Consider the following 25,008-nt stretch of genomic DNA (forward strand, 5'->3'; position numbering starts at 1 on the left):
CCACTGGAAGCCACAGGCCACACCAGGCAGCCTCCTGGGGTCCAGAGCAGAGTGGACAGGGTGTGGATGGGTCTTGAGAAGCCAATGGCAGCTGTCTGGCATACTTCAGCTCCACTCCAAGGAAGTTCAATAGTTCTTGGGTGGGGTCTGGGAATTTTTCTTAAATGCTTCCAAGATATTTTTGATATATGGCCAGATATATATGGTATGAAATGTAAGGTACTGCCAATCAGCACTGTTAACAACGGCGGCAGCAGCAACAGCCACGATTCATGGAGCCAGACCTGCCAGGAGCTTGTACTACGTAACTCTCAGTTTCCACAGCAACCCTTAAAGGTAAGTGTTATTATTCACATCTTATACAGATGCAAAAACTGAGGCTCAGGCTGGCTAATTAACTTGCCCCAGGTCACGCGGTTTGTCAGTGGGGAAGCTGGGATTTTGAGTCTGACCCAAAAGCCAGTATTGTTTCTCCTGTTCCTTCTGACATTCACCTCTGAACAGTCAAGGCCACAGGCTGATTAACAGTACCCTGCACCCCCAAAACTTCACTGAGAGAGCAGCTCACAACTTACATTTATCCAGCATCCCTACTGGGGTTTGCTTATAGCTGCTTTAAAAAGTGCCGTGAGAGCGTTGAAAGAAAAATGCTCAACAACCAGACAAAGTTAGTCATTTTGCATTCAAACACTTTCTGTTCTCTTAATAAGATCTAACTACTTTTATTTCACTGCAACCTAAAGAAATGGTACTCAGCTTTGATGTACAGATGCTAGCCCCATCTCGCCCCAGGCCATACGAAAGTGGACTTCAGCCAGAGGACTGAGGTGGACGTGCTTTGACAAATTCTTCAGAATAAGAGTTCTTAACCTCGGGCTTCAAAACCCTGAACTTACATGTGAGATTTCGCATGAATGGGCACTTTTGTCCAAATCCTCAGCTTTCATTGGATTTTCAAAGGAGCCCCTTGAAAGTCAGAATTTTGTATCAATTTCTTTCCTAATTAACTTTAAGTGTTTCCCTGCTTAGTTCTTTTTTCTTGTTTTCAGTGAAACTATGACCTGCTCCAAAACCAGGCAGTCACTAGAATTTGGTTCACGAATATTTTATGATAATATAGTAGTAGGAGACATAAAAAATAAATTTTAAATAGTTCTAGCCTTTTATCGTATTCATAACTGAAGAATTATTTTATTGGATTTCGTGTCTGAGGTTTTTATTAAAAATATTTTTTTCTAAAGATTCAATATCTGTTCTTCCCCTGTTGGATAAAAAAAAAAAAACCATAATGAAACAGATCAGTGGAACTTGCCATATTTCTTTCTTAACCTTTCTAACTGCAGAGAAATATGGCATATAGAGGATTTATATTGTGGACAATTTTTTTTTTTTTACTTAATAAATATTCATCAATTCACTCAGCACATTTTGATTAAGTCCTATTCCAAGTACTGATTTAGGTATGGAGGATTCCACTGGGAACAAAAGAAAATCAGTTGCTCCCAAGAAACTTACATGCCGGTGGGAAACATAAACTAAAAACCATAAACCTGATAATAGGTAGGTAGGTAGATAGAGAAAAAGAAAGGAAAGATAGTCGTAAGCACTGTATCCCGTGGCTGCTGTAACAAATACCCGCAAACTTGAATGTTAGAATAACACAAATTTATTCTCTCACAGTTCTGGAGGCCAGAAGTCTGAAATCAAGGTATCGACAGGGCCGTGCTCCCTTTGAAAGTTCTAGAGGAGAATACTTTCCTGCCTCTCTCCTGGCTTCTGGTGGTGGCCAGCAATCCTTGGCTTGTAGATGCATCACTTTCGCCTCTGCCTCCATCGTCACATGGTGTTCTTCCTATGTGTCTAAATTTCCCTCATCTTACTTGGACACCAGTCATTAGGTTAAGGCTCACCCTAATCCATGGTGACCTCTGCAAAGATCTTTTTTCCAAATAAGGTCACATTCACGTGGAGCAGCGGTTAGGAATTCAACTTATCTTTTTGGGGGACACAATTTAACTCAACATGTGTCATGAAAAAAGTTAAGTGGCTCAGTGGGTGACAGAGAGAGGTGAGTGCTAGCATTTTGGCGAAGGTCTCTTGGAGAAGGTGCCACTGAGAAGAAACCCAAATTAAGTGAAGGAGCGAGCTACGAGGACATCTGAGTGAGGGGGATCCAGGCAGAGAATGTGAGGTAGAGGTACCCGGTGAAGCCGTACCTGCATTCCTGATGAACTAGAGAATAATACATGTTTATTGGTTAAGCAATTAAGTTTTGGGGTGATTTGTTTGCAGCACTAGAGAACTAACTAGTTCTTTGCCGCTGACTCAGCTCAAATAAAGGGCCCACGTGCTCATACAGCCACACCATTCTAGGGGCTTCGTACATACAGCTTCATCTACTCCTCCCTCCAGTGCTGACATTATTAACTTCTCTGTCACACAGATTAGGGAACTAGGGCCCAAATGACTAAAATTACTTCTCTAAGCTCCCAAATATTAAGTAGCAGAGCCAGGATTTGAACCCAGGGTGTCAGAAAGTCAGGATTCCGCTTTTACCTTTCTTACTTCCTACCTGTGTCCCCTCATTCCTCTGAGCCTCACTTGGCCCCTCCTGTAGTGAGGTTAACAGAGTCTCTGTGTTTCTTCCTTCTCAGGGCTGGTGTCTAGGTTCTCTAAGCAATAATGGCTGAACTGCGTCTTCTAACAGTGAAGGGCCATAAAAGGCTGAGAGATTGTGGCTGTTGACATTATTTTTAAACACTTATTTTCATTTACTGGAAGAACTTGTTTTCTAGGCAACCCCAGAAAACAACCAAACCATTAAGTCATCTTGAGGGTCACGACGCTCTGAGCAGGAGAAACAGAGACTAGGGTTTGAGGGACAGTGTCCACCCGTGCGACAGCGGCAGAGGCAAAGTGGCTGGGCAGGCTCAGACCAGGCACGCGTGAGCAGAATCCTCCAGTGGCACCCGTAATGAGTCGCCCCTCTAACCCAGCAATCCAGCCTGTGTACAAACAAATGGCTTGTTTAAATGAAAAGCAGACAGGGTAAGCAGAATTGTCCTCAAAAGAGTGTCTTTCGTGCCTCTTTATTAGGCGCCACTGGGTCTCTTGGGCAGTTTGGCCAAAGGGAGGGGTAGTTAATCGCTGTGCGTGTTGCCTAATTGGGAAGCAAAGACCCTGAAGAACACATCTGAAGGCTCCTCTCAGAAACACGAAACAACCAAACCCTCTCCAAGTGAAAAACGCGAACGTTTACTATTGCCAACGTATCCCCTCTTCCTTCCCTTTCTTCCCGAGAGAACATAAAAGAAAGTGCAGAAAAATGTCTTGAAGTGCAGCAGACATTTGCTTTACAGGGTAGGCTGTTTGGGGTGTCGGTTCTAGTGGGGGAAGCGTGCCACTCTGCTGCCCATTCCTCCTCTTCCTATGAGGAGGAATGGTCATCTCGTTTCACCGAGGCTGGGGGGAGCTGACCATGAGAAGGCAGGTGCCAGTTACTAGAGGAGCTGTCACTGAGGTCCCTCATTTGGGCTGGGTGGTCTTAGGGTACGGCCACAGCCCAGGGCGCAGTCGAGGTAAGGCAGGGAAAAGAGACTCCCCATGAGAGGAGCAGGCAGGGAAGCAGCGGGGCCTGGGCGTCTGGTAGAGCCGGACCCTGGCAGGCCCCACTGCCTCCCACGGGCTCTTTCTAAGTCCTGTTCAAGAGATTTGTGTGTGAGATGGAGAGACACCAGGGCTTGGCCAGAGCCAGTGGGTAGCCGAGATGCCTGAGGGTCAGGAGGATTCAGTGAGGATTTGGGACATGCTGGAAATAAACCGGGACCATCTGGGATGACTGAGACCACCATGCCCCTGGGCTACAGGTCTGCATGCCAGAAGGTCGCAGCCTCCAAACTCAGAACATATGACCTCCATGTGAGTTCTTTATTACCCAGGGCTGTGCATCTTCCTAGCTCTGGTCCCTTCTACCTGGAAGCTGCCCTTTCCTTCTACATCCCAGGGAATACTTAGGTGGGCTCCCCTAGGGTGGGCCCATTTGGGCAGCAGAACTTTCCCTTGCCAACCCCCTCCCTTCCTGTGTCCATGGAGAGAATGTCTGGAGGAACAAATTAATGTTTTTAATTAATATTTGGAAAAAATACCCAAGGTCAGTTGTTCTATTTTAGAAGCCAGATATACTTGGATTTAAAGAGAAGGCACTATGAAGGAAGTTGATGTGGCCTCTGAAGATACCGGTGCTTCTGTTTGTCCCCTTGACTCACAGAAGACATTGTCAAAGGCCTCTCCAGTGGACAAGGGCACACAGACCCCAGAGTCCTGAAATGAAAGCTGGACGGAGGCTCTGCCACAGTCATTGGAGTTGGACGCTATACTGGGTATCAAGACACCACTGGTTCTCCAAGAGGGACTGCTCTCCAAAAACCTGGGTTTCCCTGTAACCCTGGCTTTCCCAGGCCGCAGTAGGCCCAGAGGGATAGCCCAGAGCCAGGGTACCAGCCTCAGTGATCTGCGATCTTCACCAGAATAACAATAATCACCCCAATAATGATTATGGTGGTGACACTGTGATGACTGCACCCTTGAAAACTTAACAACACCGCCAGGCCTTCTATGTGTACTATTGAATGTGGAGCAGGTGTTCTTATTATTCTCATTTCATGGCTAAAGAAATCGAGGTTCTTAGAGGCAAAGCCACCTGCCCAATGTGTCACAGGTATTGGGGATGGAAGCCAGGACCTGAACACGAGCCATCTTACCCCAAGCCTGCTCCCCTCACCACAGACACGCACAACTGCAAGCTGCTGGCTTCCCTTCCCTCTCGGCTCTATCACAGGCAACTTCACTGATCTTCCATAGAGATGCCAGCTCACCCCATGGCCCGCAGTAGCAGGGGACGGCCACCCGCCCAGATGTCTTCAACTCTTTATTATGCTCCAGAGAGAACTGTGACTCCTTCAGGCCAGAGCGTGTGGGACCAGTTCCCATGAAGTGGTCAGAGTCCAGGACATACCATGCTCAGGTGATGTAATTTGGGACAACTGAAGAAATCTGAATTTGGACAGAAATTATAAGATGTTCAGGATTCATATTAATCTTAGGTGTGATAATGGCATTGTGGTTATTGCGGAGGGAAGGGGGCAAGCTCTAAGCCTGAGGAGGCACAATAAGATACTTGCGCATGAACTATAAGGTGTCTGGGATTGGCTTTAAAATACTCCAGGAAAAAAATGGTAGAGGAGATAAATGAAACCAGATCAGAAAATGGATGATAACTGAAGTTGAGAGATGGATTTGTGGGGGAATCATACATAAGACTGTTCTCCAAACCGAACTGAATTAAACTATGCCTCCCTCATACAGGGTGGATCCAGACCCAGCCTTTGCTCAGGTCCTAATCGTGCCACCCTCCCAGGTCCACTGGCTGGCCCAGAGTCCTTGCTGCTCTTTCCCCAGGAGGCTGAGGGAATTTTCGACCAGCTGGACCCTGGTGTCCTCATCTCATCCCAAGTTTTCTGCCACACCAAAGCAGCCCATCTAAAAGCACCGGGCCCATGAACTTTTTCCTATTAAAAACAATTAAAAAGGACGCCACAGGTATTTTTTGGTCTTCTGCTTTGAATGACATCGTATTGTGTCAAATGCAGTCAGCAGCAGTGTCTCGGTTATTTTGCATTCAACAGTCCAAAGGGGACTTGCCCAGGTAAATCAAAGTCTAACTGTCACAGACATCTAGTCAACAAGTAAGCGAAAAGTCTGCTTTTCACAGGTTTAAGCAGGTTTGACTGTGTGACTCCAACTTTGCATGTCAGGGATATTTATAAGCAATTTTTTTTTTTAGGCGAGGCAACCTTTGGTTGATCTCACAGATTGCAAGGACCTCGTCAGCTTACAATCCCTCATATTTTATTTTTTATGCCTACAGCACCTGGTCTTCCTAGGTGGTCTCCCATTCAAGTACTAACCAGGCCCGACCCTGCTTAGCTTCCGAGATCAGACGGGATCGGGCTTGTTCAGGGTGGCATGGCCATAGACTTTATAAGCATTTTTAATATCAACAGTAAATGTGACCACATATAAATATTAACTCAATATGGATCGAACACCTAAACTTAGGAGCTAAAACTATAAACTCTTAGAAGGAAACAAGCATTTTTGTGACATTGGATTTGGCAATGATTTCTTGGCTATGACACCAAAAGCCAGGTAACAGAGGGAAAAACAGATAAACCAGACCATCAAAATTAAAAACTTTGTGCATCAACGGACACTATCAATAGAGTGAAATGGCATCTTTTGGAATTTGCAAAACATATATCTGATAAGTGATTAATATCCAGAATGTATAAAAATTCCTCCTACAGCTCAACAATAACAACAAAAAACACAATTAAAATTGCACGAAGGACTTGGATAGGCATTTCTCCCCAAAAGACATACAAACGGCCAGTAAGCACATGAAAAGATGCTCAATATCATTAGTTATTAATGAAACGCAAAATCAAAACCACTTCATGCCCATTAAAATCATATGGCTATGATTTTCAAAAAGGAAAATAACAAGTGTTAGTAAGGATGTGGAGAAACTGGAACCCTTGTGCATTGCTGGTGAGAACCTAAAAATGGTGCAGCCATTGTGGAAAATAGTTTGGGGGTCAAATGTAGAATTACCGTATGACCCAGAAATTCCACTTTTAGATATCTACCTTGGGTACTGAAACAGGAACTGAAAGCAGGGACCCACAGCAGATGCCACACACCCATGCTCATAGCCACATTGTTCAAAACAGCCAACAGTGGAAACAATACAAGTGTCCATTGGCAGATGAATGGATAAGTAAAATGTGGTGTATACATACTGCCTTAGTCCATTCTGGCTGCTATAACAAAATAGCATAGACTGGGTGGCTTATAAACAACTGCAATGTATTGCTCACAGTTGTGGGGGCTGAAAAATCAACAAGGCCAGGGTGCCATCAAGGTCAGGTTCTGGCGAAGGCCCTCTTCCAGGTTGCAGACACTGGCCTTCCAGTTGTATTCTCATGACCTAATCACCTCCCAAAGGCCCCACCTCCTGACATCATCACTCGGAAGGTAGGATTTCGACATATGAATTTAGGAAGGACACAAACACTCAATCTATAGCACATAGAATGGAATGTTATTCAGCTAACAAAAAGAATGCATTTCCGATACATGCTACAATATGAAGGATCTTGAAGATATTATGCTCATGTGCTTATGAAATAAGCCAGACACAAAAGATCAAATATTGCGTGAGTCCACTTATAAGAGGTCCATAGAGTGGTTAATTCATAGAGACAGAAAGATGGTTCCCAGGGGCTGGCAGGAGGAGAGAATGGGGAGTTACTGTTTAGTAGGGATGGAGTTTCAGTTGGGGAAGATAAAACAGTTCTGGAGATGGGTACTGGTGATGATTGCACCATGTGAATGCACTTAATGCCATTAAACTGTACACCTAAAATTATTTAAAAAGGTAAATTATATATTATGTATATGCTACCACAATAAAAAATAAGTGAATAGGGTCAATAAATAAACAAGTCACTGATAACCACTTTGGTGCAATGTTAGGCTTGCAAATGATAGATTTCGAGCTATCCAGGCAACTTAATAGAATTAAGCATTTGCATGTAATTTCACATAATTCTCCTTCAAAACGAAGAACTCGGGAGATAACTGTATAGAAATTTATTAGAAAAGGCATCAGATGCCATATGAAACAGGAATTAAAAGAGAAAAAAAAGAATCTCCGAAAGGAAGGAAGTTTGAGCTGGATAGCATCCCTGGTGAGAGGAGACTGGAATTAGCTGTAAGGCAACAGAGACCTCACAGGAATAAATTTCCTCAAGACACAACACTTGGGGATTCTCTCTGCTCACACCTTCCCCTGCAACTTGGAAGTGGTGAGACACATGGGAAAAAATAAGAAGAACGAAGTCCAGTTTTTGAAAACCATTTAACTTTTTACGCATTTAAATATTTATGTTTCCAAAGGCAAATCTAAAAACCACAAGGCATATTCTGAAAAGCTTAGCTTCTATCCCTATGCACACAGTTCCCTCCCTGGCTTGTTTTGTTTTGTTTCGATCTTATTTTGACTTTGGCCTAGTCTTCCAATATTAGGTTCAGTTTGATTTGTTTGTGGGCTCCTATTCCAATTCGACCATCTTTACCCCCACAAAGTGGTCAGGAGGATAGTTCCACAGAGCTTGCCTTTAAAAGGAAACTTCTGCTGGAGACAGTAAGCACACAACAAGGACCAGAGGTTTAGCAGCACCCATTTGCTTCCTTCAACTACACAACACATTTTATGGGGCACCAACTCTGTGCTAGGCACGAGATTTTCAAACGACATTTGTTTTCATTCTTTCTATTTGGGAGAATGAGTCTAAGGACAGATCTATTGAAAATGAAGCAAAGCAAAATAACCAACCAAAATGAGGAGCACTTTGTTGAAAGAGCAGGATGGGGTCTCGCTTGAGGCTGGCTGCGGGGTTCCCTCTGTGAAGTCCTTCCTGACTTACTCGGGCAGAGAGACTTGCCCCCTCCCATCATGCAGCTCGTGTAGGGATGACCAACAATGACCACGCAACATCACGACCACTTACAGGCCTGGCTCCCCACACTGTAAGCATTGGGGCCAGAAACGAGGATTTCTTTCTTTCTGGTAGACACAAGAACGTATTTGTAGAGAGGTTGCCTTCAGACGTCCGACTCTGGTCCCCTGGGTCCCCCCGCACTCAGCAAAGCAAGCACAGTGACCATCCAATAAACGTGGGTTGAATAAGTAAAAGATTGAAGGGGACTTTGACAGGTGATGAGGAATTATCATATGGTGCTGCCAATCTGACCTTCTAAAAAACTGCTGAACTATATAAAAATGTACACCTAAAACTCCAACAATAGGATATCAGTCAATTTATGCATTTACTTCTCATCTCCTTCCAATAATATGAAATTGGTGTAATTTTGATCATAAAGACTTGTCAGGATAAATAAGCTAAGTGTGGACATAATATTTGACATTAAAAAAACCTTGCTGGCTATCTAAGTTGGTCAGTAGAATTTCAACTCCCAAGTGCCCATTGCCCTGGGCAGCAGTGATGGAGGTGGGGAAGGGACTTTGCATAAAAAAAGAATCCCAACAGAAAGGAATATAAATTGCATATTCCTAGACCTTTGGAAAATGGCAAAAACTTTTGCCTTCAAATCATGATGCCTCAGGTAGGTAAACGTGGTCGAAATGACCTGATCATTTTATATCTACAGAACAACAATTAAACTGATGGTATATCCAATATATATGTAAATCTAGGTCATAAATGGGGTCCCAGATTTTCCTTTCAAAAACTTCAGACACATAATTTCAAAACCACTCTAGAAGATGTGGAGAACCATGAACATTCTGAAGACATGGGAATGTTCAACAAGATTCAGGAACTTGTCAAATTGGGCCAGTTCTACTCAGGTGATGTGTACAGGCTGCTAAGGCCCCTCACCTGGACAAGCAGAAAGGTCAGGTTTTGGAAGGGCCCCTCCTGCACCACAAACAAGATCTTGCACAGAAAATACCAGTAGGTGAATCATAATGGGAAGTCAAACAAATTTATGGTGCAATTACCAAGTTTTGGAAAGTAAAACGTCAACAAAACATGGTCATTAGTTAGGGAAAGGCAGGATGAATGGTTAAGAAGCTAAACAAGATGAGGAAACTGAAAGCTGAAAAAAAACCTGAATCGCTGGCAAAGAAGCTATTTCAGAGAGAGACAGAAGGTTTCATCGAAGTGGAGATAATTCTAGGCCACAGGGATGAAGACCATAGAGACACAGGACGAAAGGAAACCCCATGTGTGCTTCAAACACGTAGACGAAGAGGCCTTTTGTGTAAAAAAGGGCCGAGATAAGCAGGCCCATGTAAGGTATGCTTGAGCATGTAAAGAAGAACCCCAGAAACCTAAGGTGTCTTGCCTCGAACTTGAAGAAAGGTGCCATCAGGATGGCATTTCAGACCCTGAATAGAGACCCCAGGATCAGATGGGATGTTGTGAAATTAACCACCTCTCCCCACCTACAAACTCTGCTCTCCACCGTCAGCCACACCAACGGCACGGGGTTGAAATTGGACGCTCCACACCACGTTTTTCCATTGACTCCATTTTACACCAGTGAGCCCGGGGCTGACAAGTTCTATACATAACGTGCCCCTTCCCCAGTTCCTCATACCACAGGTGATTCTGCAGTGATGCTCTTGGACCCCAGATGCTCCAGGGCTGGCTGTGTCTGATTCCCAATTCCCAGCGCCAGGCAAGGCCTGTCTGCTCAGTCACTCCCTGAAGGCGACAATGCCGCCAGGTTCGGTCTTATTTTCTAAAAGTTTTTAGATGAACTTGGGGTGCAGTGTGGCTCTCTCCCAGGATAGCCAGGCACCCATGGGGACTGGAAGGCTCCCAAGGTGACCTAGCCATGGGAATGACTAAGGAGAACACTGGCACCTGACTGCAGTGGAGTGTCCCTCCTGGGAGGACTGACAGAAGGAAGTGACGGAAGGAAGAGACACGTCAGTGCAGCTGGTCAGCAATTCCTCCAGCTCTCTCATGATCACTTTGTACCCCAGTTCTAGCCAAACTTGAAATTGGGGCCAAGATCTCCCTAAAACCCCGGATCACCTCTGCTCTATGTCATTAACTTTTAAAAAAAATCTCGATATAATAACATACAACATATAACAATGTATAAGTTTAAGGTGCACAACCTGTTGATTTGATATATTTATATACTGCAATATGATTATCACTGTAGCATTAGCTAACACTCCTATCATGTCACACAATTATCATTTCATTTTCAGGGTGAGAACAATTAAGATCTGGTATCTTAGCAACTTTGAAGTTTATAATACAGTGTTTTTGACTAGAACCATTCAGCTGTGTGTTAGGTCCCGAGGACTTAGTCATCTACTAGCTGCAAGGTTGTACCCTTAAACAATATACCCCTCCGACTCCCCTACTCCCCTGGTAACCACCATTCTACTCTCCGTTTTTATGAATTTGGCCTTTTCAGATTCCTTGTAAATGAGATCACACAGTATTTATCTTTCTCCATCTGACTTATCTCACTTAGCATAATGTCCCCAAGGTCCATCCATGTTGTAACACATGTCAGAATTTCCTACTTTTAAGACTGAATAATATTCGATTGCATATTGGATTAGACACTTTGAGAGATAGTTTAACATTCCTGTCCTATCGGTTCTGTGCAGAAGGGGCTCCTTGTGGGCAGGGGTTCAGAACAAATAGGCATTTGTAGCTATAAGACCTGACACTGTAAAATAGGACATGAAGGCATGAATTCCTTGGGCTACTGTGAGAATTTTGTGAAATGACACAGGCCGCCTGGTACATAGTAAGTACCATTAGCAACTGTTGTTGTTCCTCACTGAGAGGGGACAAGTCTGAAGATAAGCTGTCATCTGGCAGGGCTTGGGGTGACGTAGTCCCCTCTGCCCTCTCAATTTATACTAAATCAGAATGGAATCCAGGAAGGACGACTCGGCTCCAAGACAGTCTGCTATGGATTCCCCAGGAAAAGTCTCATTAGTCTCCTGACATGAAACCACTACATTTTTCGAGTCTTTGTCCACAATGCTTGCACAAGTCAGAACGTAACCCTTGACCCCAGACCCAGAATCTCTAAATCCAGAGCACAAACCTCCTTTCGCTTTCCATATACAAGACGATTTCTAGAGAAAATTCCAGGTACAACATAGCATTTATTGTCTTCCTTCCCCTCATCTCCACCCCATCACATCTCAAGTGATTTTCAATGTTTGCTCTAAAATGCAACATCATGGGAATCTTGCACCAATTTGATTTTCTTATCCTCAAACTTGGATCTGCAGAGTTGGCTGCCACGTGTTTAGACACAATGGCACACAGGGTGTGAAGCGCCGAGGCCTGCGGCGCTTAGGACGTGAGCTAAGGCGGCCCGGGCACGAGTTCCACGAGGGCAGCTAATGAAACATAGGCATCTGCTCTGCCAGGCTTCACACAAAGGAAATGGTGTCCGAGCATTCCCCTGGAGTCCTGCCAGGTCAACAAACACACAGTCGGTGCTCAGGGGGCACATACACCCAGCCTTCCCCAGGCCTCCCTACCATACTTTCCGCCAGAGACCATCATACACCAGCTGGCGCAGGAGCCGAGTGAGAAGCAGGAACAAAGGACTTGAATATTAACTATGCCCAAGAGGAGACTGGGGTGGAGGGGCTGCCCAAAGCAGTCACCCAGCCCCACACTGAGCCACATTTATGATCCCTCATTTCCGTCACCTGTACCCATGTCTGGTTGTCCAGGTGAAGTCCCAATCTTGCAGATTCTCACGACTTTGGCCTCTAGAGCCGCCAGTCCACTCCCCGCACCTTTGATTTGGGTGGATCTCCCCATCTCCTCTTTCTCACTGTCTAAGAGGAAGCTTTCGGAAAACCACACATGCGTCTATCAATTTTCTCCCCTCAAATCACATCTCACGATTATATGACTGTAGACATTTGTCATACCCAAAGAAGTAACCACAATGAGATACTACTTCACATCCATTAGAATGGCCATTATCGAAAATTAACAAATAACAAGTGTTAGCGGCAATGCAGAGAAGTTAGAACCCTCGTGCTTTGCTGGTGGGAATGTAAAATGATCCAGCCACTCTGGAAAACAGTGTGGCGGTTCCTCAAAAAATTAAACATACGATTACCACCTGATCCAGCAATTCCACTCCTAGGTATATGCCCCAAAAAAGTGGAAGCAGGGACTCAAACAGTTACTCGTACACCCATGTTCATAGCAGCATTAGTCACAATAGCCAAAGGTGGAAGCGACCCAAGTGTCCATCAATGGACACAGACTGTGGTGTGTACACACAATGGAACAATAGTCAGTCTTAAAAAGGAAGGAAATTCTGACACATGCCACAACATGGACGAACCTTGAAACCATTATGCTAAGTGAAAGAAGCCAGACACAAAAGACAAATATTGTGAGATTCCACTTATATGTGGAATCTAGAAGGCAAATTCATAGGGGCAGAAAGTAGAATAGAGGTTACCAGGAGCTGAGAGAGGAGAAAATAGAGAACTATTGTTCAACAAATACAGAGCTTCAATTAGGGAAGACGAAAAAGTTCTGGAGATGAACGATGTTGAATATACTTAATGTAAATGGACTTAATGCCGCTGAACTGTACACTTAAAAATGGTTAGAATGGTACATTTTATGTTATGTATATTTTACCACAATAAAAAACTGCATATCAAAAGCTCATGGAACTGATACATAAAAGGATTAATTTTATTGTATGTAAATTATATCTCACTTGCTTGACTTTTAAAAAATCGTCTTTCAATCATTTTTGGAAAAGTTAATTATGTATAATAATTTGTTCTCTCCTCTCCTTCACCACCTCACTGGGCTTGCCACCTTAATGTGAGACAGAGACAGAGGGAGGGAGGGAGATATTTCTAAAAGACAAAGTGACATTTCCCAGAACTCAAAGACCTATCCCTCATCCTCGTAGCTTTCTTCTCCAGTCTCTGCCAATCACACAGTTCAAGTTGGTCCAGGCTCCTGAAGTTTCTCCTTCTGGTCTCAATTACAAATTGCCTGTAAAGGACCACTCCTCCTGAATGCGCCCCTCCCTGGGGACAATCAGCCTTGTACCGCTGCAGGGTCACCCAGCAGCTTCCCACGGAGGTGGGGGATCCACGCATCAGGCAAAAATTCGTAGAACCACACGTAGGGACTCACAAAATCTGGCCCAAATGCTTCTATCTAAACCAAAGACGTAAACGGAAAATGCAGATAGGTGACATCAGTGGCCCAGGAGAAAGATCACAAAGGGTAGGAGTGACTGGAGTAAAGTGGGGGTCCATGGTCCCCCTGAAAGGCATTCTGACTAAAAACAAACATGGCGATTATTCGTTCACAAAAAGGAAGGAAGACCAACACAGGCTACAGCATGGATGAAACTTGAGGACACGCAAGGTGAAAGAAGCAGGTCATAGGGCTACATATTGTCTGATCCCATGTATATGGACAAAGTAAATTTATATCCAGAATAGGCAAGTTTATCCAGACAGAAGCAGTGAGTTGTTGGAGGGGGGATAGGGAGCAACTGCTCAGTAGGTGCAAGCTTTCCCTTGAGGAGATGAAAATGCTCTAGAACAAAACAGGTGACATTTGCACAATCTTGTAAATATACTTAATGCCACTGAATCTTACACTTCAAAATGGTTAAAATGGTAAAATTTACATGTAAGTTTATCACAATATAAAAAAAATAATTTTGTAATGCTGTGTATAAAAAAAGGCCATATTTGGCTGCCCATTTTCCACCTCCAGTCTTTACTCATTGACTGCCAGGCCATTACACATGAACTTGACCCCAGACAAACTAGATCTGTGCCTGCTCTCAACAGATTGGGCGCTTTAATGCCTCCCCACCTACGCACTCGAGTGCCCTCCGGCAGATGTCTTCCTGCCTTTCCCCACCTGACAAGCTCCTTCACCCTGGCTTGAGTGTCACGGCCTGGCCCATGGCCATTGTCAGCCACCCATCTTCCCGGAGGCCCCAACTCACAGCAGGGGCTCCTGAGAGGTGTTTAGCGAGGAAGTAACGAATCCTGCAACAGAGCACCAGCTCCAGCATCTACTGTCCTCTGACCTTGGTTCAGTTACTAAACTTCTCTGTGCCTCAGTTTCTTCATCTGTAGAACAGCAATAATAGTCGTGCTGACCTCACAGAGTTATGGAAAGGATTAATGATTTCATTCACATAAAATGCTTAGAGCAGTGCCTGGCATGCAGTAAACGCCACATGTGTTATCTAGTGGGCGAACCTTTAACTGTTGGTTTATGTTTCAGTCTCTCATCTTAAAATAGAAATTCCTTGAAGTCAGGGACTCTGATTGGGGATCTCCACTTTCCAGCATTTCACAGGGATGGCACTGAATAAACGAGGCCTATGATCCTCACGGTGAGGGACAGGATCGTCCTCAGGGGCCTTTAGCTCAGTGTTCTGTGAGTCTTGGAGCCCAAGAGATTCAGAAATACCTTCCATGCCAGAAATCTTCCCTTAGCAAGCTGTGGATGCAGCACAAGCGGCACCCATCCTCACATCCCCCCTCACACCCTGCCATCCCCAGCTCAATAGTCCCGAAGCTCACCAGGTCTCCAACCATTCCTGGAAAGGAACACATGCTTTGTCATGGATTCAGAGCTATTCCAATCTAGCAAACTTAGATCTGTCAAGGGAGCGACCAACCAGCAAGAATTCTTACCCACGGCAGGGCTCTGCCCACATGGCCGTCCAGCCTTTCCCAGAGTTCTCAGGGCCAGTGGCCTTGCCCCTTCTGCCTACAACCCTCACATGTAGAGAGTCCCAGAGAGGTGAGTCCAAACAAAAAACTTGTTTTGTTGGCCCATCTGGACCTGGGTGGGCCAGAGGTGGCCAGCGGGGTGATATGTGGAGCCACAGGGGGTGCAGGTGAAGGATTCCAGGTCCTTCCAAAGCAGAGTCATCTACTCTGGGGGCCATCCTCCCTGGGCTAGGGGACCGAGCACCCCGGGCTCTTGGCTGGGTCTTCTTCAGGGAAAATCTAACCCCACCGGCTAAGGCCAAAGCCTGCAATCACGCCAGGCCGCAATTCGCTGCCAATCTAAAACCGACTTCTTCCCCAAATCCTAGAATGAATTTTTATTAGGTATGAGCCACCAGTGTGAATATATTGCCACTAATCAAGAAAGTACAATTTAAAGCCCTCTTTCCTTCGTGTGGAAACACCAGGGTTTGTTCTGGCAGCCTGGTCTGTTTCTAATTCCACTATTAGAGAAACCGCAGCAGGGCAGGGGTGAAAGAGATAAAGGAGTGCGGATCAGGTCTGGTTTTACCATACCGCAGAGGGTCTCAATTACATTGAGAGGGGGTTGTGAAAAATCTTATAACATTCTTCAAATAAAATTAGCTTTCGTTCGCTTAGAAGGACATATTCGGTTTTGATTCCATCAACATTTATAGAGGGCCGCCCGAGCCAGATGTCATACAGCCCTTCAGAAAGAGGTGAGAGGGGGCTGGCTCAGCAACGGCATGTCCCATGCCAGAAAAGTGAAGTGTTGGGAGAGTAGTGGGTATTATAGACTGAATTATGTCCCCTCAGAATTCAGATGCGGAAGCCCTAACTTTCAGTGTGACTATATTTGGAGACAGGGCATTTAAGGAGGCAACAGATTAAAAGAGGGACATTCTATAAAATACATGACCAATACTCCTCAAAATTGTCCAAATCATCAAAAACAAGGAAAGTCTGAGAAACCATCATAGCCAAGAGGAACCTAGGAGACGTGACAACCAAATGTAATGTGGTATCCTTCTGTCATCCTGAACCAGCAAAAGGACATTAGGTACCAACTAAGGAAATCTGAGTAAAGTATGGACTTTAATAATAAAGTATCAGTACTGGTTCATTCATGGTAACAAACATAGCACATGTGTTAATAATGGGAAAACTGGGCGTGGGGTATAGAGGAATTGTCTTGCACTAGCTTCACATGTTTCCTATAAACCCAAATTGATCTAAAATTTAAAAGTTTATTTTAAAAAGAGCTTTTTGAAATTAAAAACACAATCAAAAACTCAATAAAAGAGTTAGGAGATAGAGTTTAAGATAACATCCCAGAGCAAACGTAAAGAGATTAGAACTAGAACAGTTAAGATAAGAAAATTAGAAGACAGTCCAACATCCAAATGATAAGAGTTTCAGGTAGAAAAATCAGAGGAAAAAGAAGAGGAAGTCATCCTCAAGACAAAGAAAATTTCCCAGGACTGAAGGACATAAGTTTCCAAACTAAAAGTATCCCCTGAATTCCCAGCGTTATTGGTCCCTCTGTAATACTGGGAGCAGAGAAGACCACAAGAGTTTTAAACTCCACACCAGAAACAAAAAGACAATAGAGTGATTCATTCAAAATTCTGAAAGAATATTCTTTCTTTTCTAGAATTCTATACCTAGCCAAATTACCAATGAAATATCTGGGTCAAATAATGGTATTTTCAGACGTAAGAGATATCAAAACTTACTTTATAAAAAATGCACCTTACTGAAGGTTGTTCTCCACCAAAATGAGAGGGCAAACTAAGAAAGCAATAGACATGGCTTTAGAAAATGGAAAATGTAATGCAGAAAATAAAGATAAGGGAATCGCCAAACTGCAGATGAAACATTAAGATAATGACCAAGTTACCAAGTATAAAGAGCAACCAGTCCAGACTAAATACTGAATAATCAGGTATTACGAGATGCATCATCACCACGCTTTCCAGCACCATTTAACCTGATGAAACGCCTACAGGATATGCTCCACCAAAGCAATGAAATAAATGAAAAAAGAGAAAGACATGAGACCCAAATAAATAAGACAAAAGGGAATGCCAATAAAAACAGACGAACTATTGAAAGATGCTACAACATGGAAATCTCAAAATAATTATACCAAATGAAAGAAATCAGACCAAATGTACTGTCCGATTACATTTGTATAAAAATCTCAGAAATCTATAGTAATTTATAGTAACCGAAAGCAATCAGTGGTCACCGAAGGAGGGAGGGAAGGTAGGAAGTGCAGGAAGGAAGGGTTATGAAGGGTCAGGGGAAAACTTTTGAGTGATAAATATGTTCATTTTCTTTATTGTGGTGAGTTTCACTACTACTAATATTACTACTAGTAGTAATACTACTATTTCATAGGAAATGGCACACATAGGCTCAAAAAACATGAAAAGATGCTCAATACCATTAGCAATCCAAGAAATGCTAATTAAAACCATCATAAGACAATAATTCCCACACTATTTATATACTAGTGGCCAAAAAAGAAAAAGTCCACAGGGACTCTTACTCGTTGCTGGTGGAGAAGTGCACACACCCACTTTGGAAAACAATTTAGAATTATCTTGAACAGTCGAATATTCACATGGTTGATGAGCCAGCGACACTACTTCTGGATAAACTCTAAAGAAACTCTCTCTCGTGTGCCAACAGACATGTGCAGGGATGCTTCTAGCAGCATTGTCCATGGCAAGAAAAGTCTGGAAAAACCCAACTGTCCATCAACACACAGATAAACGGTAATATATGCACACCCTGGGACAATGTACAGCACAAACGATGAGTGGACTACAGCCACTTGCCACAACGTGAATGAGCCTTAAAAACATAATGTCAAGTCACGGAACAGTGCATTCAGAAACAGGAGACAATAATCACTTAAACTCAAAACAAGGGGTATTCTGTTTTTAAAAGGGGAGAAGGGAAGGAGAGATGAATTCATAAAATGTTCGTGTTATGAAAGACAAAGTCAGTCTGTGTAAATGTTCCCAGTGAAACCACGCTAAGGAGACAAAGTTGGATCCAGACCTGGAGGGAAAAAATGCTATCTGGGGCATTATTAGGTCAATTTACTCAAGTTAAAAACCGTAGTGTGGTTATATAAGAGAACATTCTATTGTTAGGAAATAAATACACACTGGAGCAGTTAGGAATCACATAATGTGCCAACTTTAGATGGTTGCAGAAAAATTATGTGTGTGTGTGTGCGTGTGATGTTGTGTGTTATGTGTGTGTGTGTGTGTGTGGAGGAGGCAGGAGAGAATGAATGCGCAATAAAGAAAATGGGGTAAAGTGTTAACAATAGGTGAATCAGGGGAAAGGCTATATGGTGTTCTTTGTACTCTTTTTACTTTCACAATTTTTCTGTGAATTCGAAATAAAGAGTTTGAATGAAGAGGGGAAAGAGGAATGCTAAAAGTCAGGACAGCCATCACCTGAGGCGGGGCAAGCAGAGGGACGGGCCAAGTCAGCAGGGGCCTGGTGCCAGCTCTCCTCTGTGCCCTGATTCTGGATTTGGGAAACAGGTCCTCAGGTGTTCATTATATTATTATGCTTTATAACACAGACATTGTCATTTTGCCTGTTATCAAGTATGACATTTGAAAAGATAAAAAAGAAAAACATCTAGGGAACATTTCAGTCTGGTACCAACTGGAGCTCTGAATACATACTGAATTCCTATAATCTTCTCATTAAAAGGATAAAATTATTCACATCGTTTCTGTTTTGCACAGTCTATGATTTTCCATATGGCTCCCCCTTCAGATTTTGGGGGGCTGGGGCAGGAAGGCTAAAAGTGTAAGGGAAACTGCTCAGTTAGACAAGTCAATCAATTCATTGCTCTTGAGTTTTAATATGGTAATTTAAAAAAAATCTACCTTCCATTGGTGAAAAGGTCAGCCATTGAGTCTGGGACACAGTAGGCAGTGGGATGGGTCAGGGAGACTGGCCTGGATGCCACTATACTGTTACAACGGGGCAGGCCCAGCAGCCCTGAAGGCAGGTTGCCCTGGGAGCAGGAGGGTAACAGGAACTGAGGAGAATGGGGACAGGGAATGGGTGGCCCAGCAGGGTCCAGGCAGGGAGGAGGGCTACATCCCAGGTGGAGAGCAAGGTGCAGGGTCAAGGAGTGTGAGCACAGGAAACAGATTGAACTCACAGTGACTGCTGGCAACAGCTGATGCTGGGGAAGCTGGCCGGGGGTAGGCATGGAGAAAATAGATGCATCCCAGGTCCTAGATGTACTGGAGCAAAGATCAGAAACCCAAATGCCTTCTGGTGCCAGGCTGTAGGTGGGGAGGGGTGAGCGCTGAGTGAAGCAAGCACAGGTATGGGGGTGAAGCATCTCGTCCATACTACTTATGTGCCTCCTCTAGACATATACCGAGTTGGCTGCAGGATCCCTGCCAGCAAAAGGGGTAGCCATGGCTCTGCTCCCGCACCTGTGGCCAAGCAGGAATGTCCCAGGTGGGTAGATGTTCTGATTTTTCAAGGAAAACTGGAAATCTGAGTTTAATGTGAGGTCTGTGGATTTTTAAGTGTTGGCTCAAACTTTTTAAAACAAGAGGCAGGCCTGACAAATGTGTGATGGTCACCATTTGGTGACCTCCTTACTGGGGCGGCCATACCAAAGTACCACAGACTGTTAAACAACAGAAACTTCTTCTCTCATAGTTCTGGGCATTAGAAGTATAAAAGCAATGGGTCGCAGGGCTGGTTCCTTCCGACGGCTGTGAGGGAGAACCTGGCCCGTGCTTCCGGCCTGGCTTCTGGTGGTCGGATGGCAATCTTTGGCGTTTCTTGACTTGAAGATGCGTAATCCTCATCTCTGCCTTCCCATTCATGTGGCGTTCTCTCCCTGCGTGTGTCTGTCTCTGTGTCCAAATTCTTCCCCTTTTATAAGGACACAGTCACATTGGATAGGGACCACCCTAACTGACCTCATCTTGATCACCTGCAAAGACTGCAAAGATCCTATTTCCAAATAAGCTTACAAGTTCACAGGTATTGGGGGTAGGACTTCAACACCTTTTTCGGGTGACACAATTCAATCTATAACACTAAGGTAACAGGCAACTGATTGAAGCAGCAACTCAGGCCCAGGAGGATCATGAGGGGGGCCTAGCTCAGGGTCCAGCCTCAGGGACAGGGTGTCCAAAAGTTGGAACTGGACACACAGGAGGACCTGCGCCTGGCTGAGCCTGACAATGAGTGCTCAACACCTCCTGAAGCAGTAGCCCCGCAGAGAGAAGGGCACAGGCTATGACCCTATGATGAGTCTCACAGACGCCAAGGACCCCAGTTAAGCCAGTCCTTCAAGTCCGTGGCTGCTGGGACCTTTAGACCCTGACTTAAACTTCAGATGGGACATCCCACCCAGCATTGCACTCACAGCCTGGGAAGCACACGTGAGGCCAGGTCAGCTGAAAGATTTGAAAAGTTGTTTTGAATAAAATAAAAAAAAAAGCAGCAAAGGCCTGTTTCTTGAGCAGAACTGATTTTCTGCTCCACCCCCAAGGGCTAGCGGTCGGGGCCTCCTGGGTGCCCCACACCACTGTGACGACACACACAAGCAGCGGCTGGCGCCTGAACTCGGGGAAACTTGATCGGGAAAGCCAGGGGACCTCCAGGGCACATCCTCCAAACAGAATTTGGGACCACAAGAGCCATGGGAATATTCACCCCATCCACTCAAGGAACATCTGAACATCCGCAGGTCTGTCTGCGCAGAGATGACGATGGCCTGGGCCAGCGGGGGAGCAGAGACTTAGGGGGAGGTGGGTAGAGGATCTGACTCCAGGCAGGAGACCTGGGGTGTGGCTGCGGTTGCTTCTGATGACATTAATGCAATTACTTATGAATAAAGCAAGGACTTTATACTGCTCTTTCCAATTCTCACTAATGATGACAAGATTTTACTTAATTTCCAAGACTCTGCATTTGTACTCCATCCCTCACAAAGCAAAGCTTGGTTCCCAAAAGCCTTAGTATAATTACTTATGGTTAAATATGTGTATTTGTATATATAATCGTTTCAAACAACAATACCACTTTTTTTACTACCAACAATAAGACTACTGAATGCAGTTTAGGTTTTATTTGTGGTTTGTTTTGTCTCTGTTCCACTAGAATTGCACAAATGATGGGTTCCAAAGTCACTCAAAAACAATTCTCTGTGAGGTTATGCCAGTAATTTTGTATACAGGACCATTGGTCTCAGTTTGTTTTCAATGTTAAGAGACGGCTTTTATTCGTTTTGGTTCAATTTTGGTTTTTAGTTACGTAAAATGTTTATATGGTTCCAAAGCCAACTTACAAAACAAGGTACCAGTGGTTTATTCTTCTATTGTTTCTTTTGCTAAATATAAGCAAATATGAATATACACATTAATATTTCCCCCTTTTACTTATATAAAAGGCAGCATGCTATACATACAGCCTGTACCTGGCCTTTTTCAGTTAGCAATGTATCCTGACAATAATTTCGCCGTTACATACTGAGACCTTCCTCATTCCCTCTTAACATTATGGCACTGTGCAAACGTGCCATAGTCCCCAACCAGTCCCTCTGGATGGATCCTTAGGAGATTTGCCATCTTTGGCTTTGCAAATAGTGCCACAAATTACAACCCTGCTCATATGTAACTTCATTCTTTTGAGAAGACTCTATTCTGAATCCTCGCTCTCTCACTGTGAACCCTTTGGCTCCTCATTTAGCGTTCCAAAACTCAGGCTCCTCATCTGTAAAATGGGGATAATAATAGTATCTAGCTCATAGTTCAAAATGAATTAACATGCTTTAAAATATCCAGCACAAGGCCTGGCACATTGTAATAGTCAAAAAATGTTTGCTGTTACTTTTTTTTTCTATTTTGTTTTAAGTGTTCATCGCCTAGTACTTTAAAAATTCACTATCCAGAGGGGGATAGAGTGAGGGGGTACATATTTAGTTACCTAATGGGGTGTCGAGTGCTCCCAAAGATAGGAACAAGTGCTGCTGGAGGCTCGCCTGTTCATCCAGGGGACCAGAGAGGCTGCAGGGCCTGTCTGTTGATTTTCCCACCCCATTGATCCCTCTCCTTGTGGAAACCACTCCCCAGTTTTCTACTCTCAAAACTGGGAGCTGCACCAACAACCCACCAACAAGATGAGCATATGACCCAAACCTGGCCTCCCAGGGTCTCAGTGATTGAATGCTCAGCAATGGGCACGTGACCCAGTGCAACCAATGAGAGTCAGTTCTGAAGCTCATGAGGCACTATTAGAAGAGATAGATGCTAATCTTATTAGATGTGAGACTGGAGCTGCAGGGGCCAATACGTGGCAAGAGAGAACATGAAAGAAACCAACGCCAAGAGATGGAAGGCCAATTCCCAACATTGTCAGTTGGACACTGGGGATTTCAGTTAGGTGAGCTGAAAGAGATCCCTTTCCTGCCTAAGCCAATTTGAATTGCGTTCTCATTTGCATCAAGAGTGGTGAAGGCAGGCAGAGTAGGCCTGAGGCCTGAGGCTTGCTTACTAGAGGGAAAAGCAAAGGAAAGACTTTTCCAGCAGATAGAAAAGCATGAGGAAATGCACATCACCTGTGCAAACCCAGCTTTTCAACTGGAAGGCTGAGCTCCAAAGCCTGGGGGAGGGTTGGGGGCTCTCACCCGGACCATCCTCAGTCAGCAAGCAAAAGAGTTGCTGGTAGTGTCAGAGGTTCGCCCTGCCCAGGTACAGGTTGGGGACCCTGTCTTCTCCACCATCAAGTTCACATCTAACACTGCCCATGCCCCTCACAGTCTGGGAGATGCCCTCAGGTGCATTCTCTCTCCACACAGTCCTGGCTGCTATCCCTTCAATTTCTGAAGCCTCCTATGCTCTAGAAGTCCCACTTTTCATGTACCATGTTTTGCTCAGTGCCACGTACATGCTGAATCAACGAATGGGTGTCTGAATTGAAACATACCACATAACAGCTTGCGCTGAGCAGAACAAACAAGCTAGGCTGTGCACTTCTGGCTTGGCGCTGGTGGTGGGGTAAGATTGAGAAACTGGGATTTGCTACTTGAAGGCTTTTTAAAAAACTTATAATTTTGTTTCTTTGTCTCTTCTATTTCTTTGTTGGGACTATTTTTCATATGTTTCAAACATGTTTGAAATTACTTATTGCTCATTTTTATCATAGCTACTTTAAAATTCATTCCACATAATTCTAACATCTCTGCCATCTTGGTTTTGATAATATTGTCTTTTTTTTCTTTCTTTCAGGCCATAGTTTTCCTGGTTCCTACTATGACAAGTGGTTGTTAACTGAAGCCCACACATTTTGAGTACTATGTTATGAGACTCCAGATTTGTATTCAAATCTATTTTTTCTCTGGCTCCCCAGAGTGGTACCCCTCTGGCAAGAGAAAGAAGTTACCACTTCATCACTGCTGGGGGGGTAGACATCCAGGCTCTCCACTCAGCCTCTCCTGACACCCACAGGGGTAGGGGCTCCTTGGTACTGAAGGGTGGCAGTGGGAGTATTATGGCTGCTCCCCAGACAGCTTCCACTGACATCACAGTGGGGGCTGGTATTTGACTGGAATCCAGTGGTTATTATCTAAACATTTTTATCTCATTGGGCTGCCCCTTTCCTGGTCTTCGGGCTAGAGGGGGCAGACTTTAGTTGGAAACTCACCACTGTGTCATTTCAAAGTCCCTAGATGGCCTGCCTTCTCTCTACCTTTGATCTTCTTATGTTTGTTTTATAAATAATGTCAATGGCTTTTAGTTGTTCTTAGCAAGAGGAATATGGAAAAGTATTTCTCCTCTGTCTTTCCATAGGTGGAAGTTACTTGAGGCGTTTTAAATTATGTTTCAGATGCTAAAGCAGAGCATAAGTAAAGCAAAGTCGGAGTGCCTGAGGCAAAGACTTTAACACCTTAATGACACTGAAGGTAGATGGGGTGAGGTGGTGAAAGGGCATAGGCGTGGGCCTGGAGTAACCTCAAAGGGAGTATTAACTTAACCTTGGTTAAGCGGCTTTGGCCATCAGAGGCTCAGTATTCCTTCTGAAAAATAAAAGCTGAACTGCTTATTATGTAGGGGTATCATGAGCAGTAAGTGAGATAAAGTATGCCAAGTGCCTAGCACTGAGAATGCACATCAAAAATAACTGTTGGTGGGAATGCAAATTGGTACAGCCACTGTGGAAAACAGTCTGGAGGTTTCTCAAAAAATTAAAAATAAATATATCTTTTGATCCAGCAATTGCACTTTTGGGTATTTATCCAAAGAAAACCAAAACAATAATCTGTAAAGATCTATGCACCCCTATGTTCATGGCAGCACAATTTACAATAGCCAAGATAAATGCCCATCAACAGACGATTGGACAAAGTTATGGTTCATATATACAATTGAATATTACTCAGTCATTAAAAAAAATGAAATCCTACCATTTGCAATGACATGGATGGACCTAGAGGTTATTATGCTGAGTGAAATAAGTCAGACAGAGAAAGATAAATACCATATGATTTCACCTATATGCGAAATCTAAGGAACAAAAAGAAC

General features: G+C 44.1%; 1 protein-coding gene and 1 non-coding gene across 14 annotated transcripts in view; both read right to left on the bottom strand.

Moving 5' to 3' along the window:
• The window catches only part of COL23A1 (collagen type XXIII alpha 1 chain), a 283,264-nt gene that overhangs the window by 205,834 nt on the left and 52,422 nt on the right, over window positions 1-25,008 (bottom strand). The gene's annotated exons all lie outside the window — the stretch shown is intronic.
• LOC120616700 (5S ribosomal RNA) lies at window positions 5,918-6,036 on the bottom strand. The gene has a single exon (XR_005656655.1). It is a non-coding gene; the product is annotated as a 5S ribosomal RNA (ribosomal RNA).

The sequence above is a fragment of the Pteropus medius genome, unplaced genomic scaffold, assembly GCF_902729225.1.
Source record: "Pteropus medius unplaced genomic scaffold, Ma_sr-lr_union100, whole genome shotgun sequence".
Taxonomy (NCBI): Eukaryota; Metazoa; Chordata; class Mammalia; order Chiroptera; family Pteropodidae; genus Pteropus; species Pteropus medius.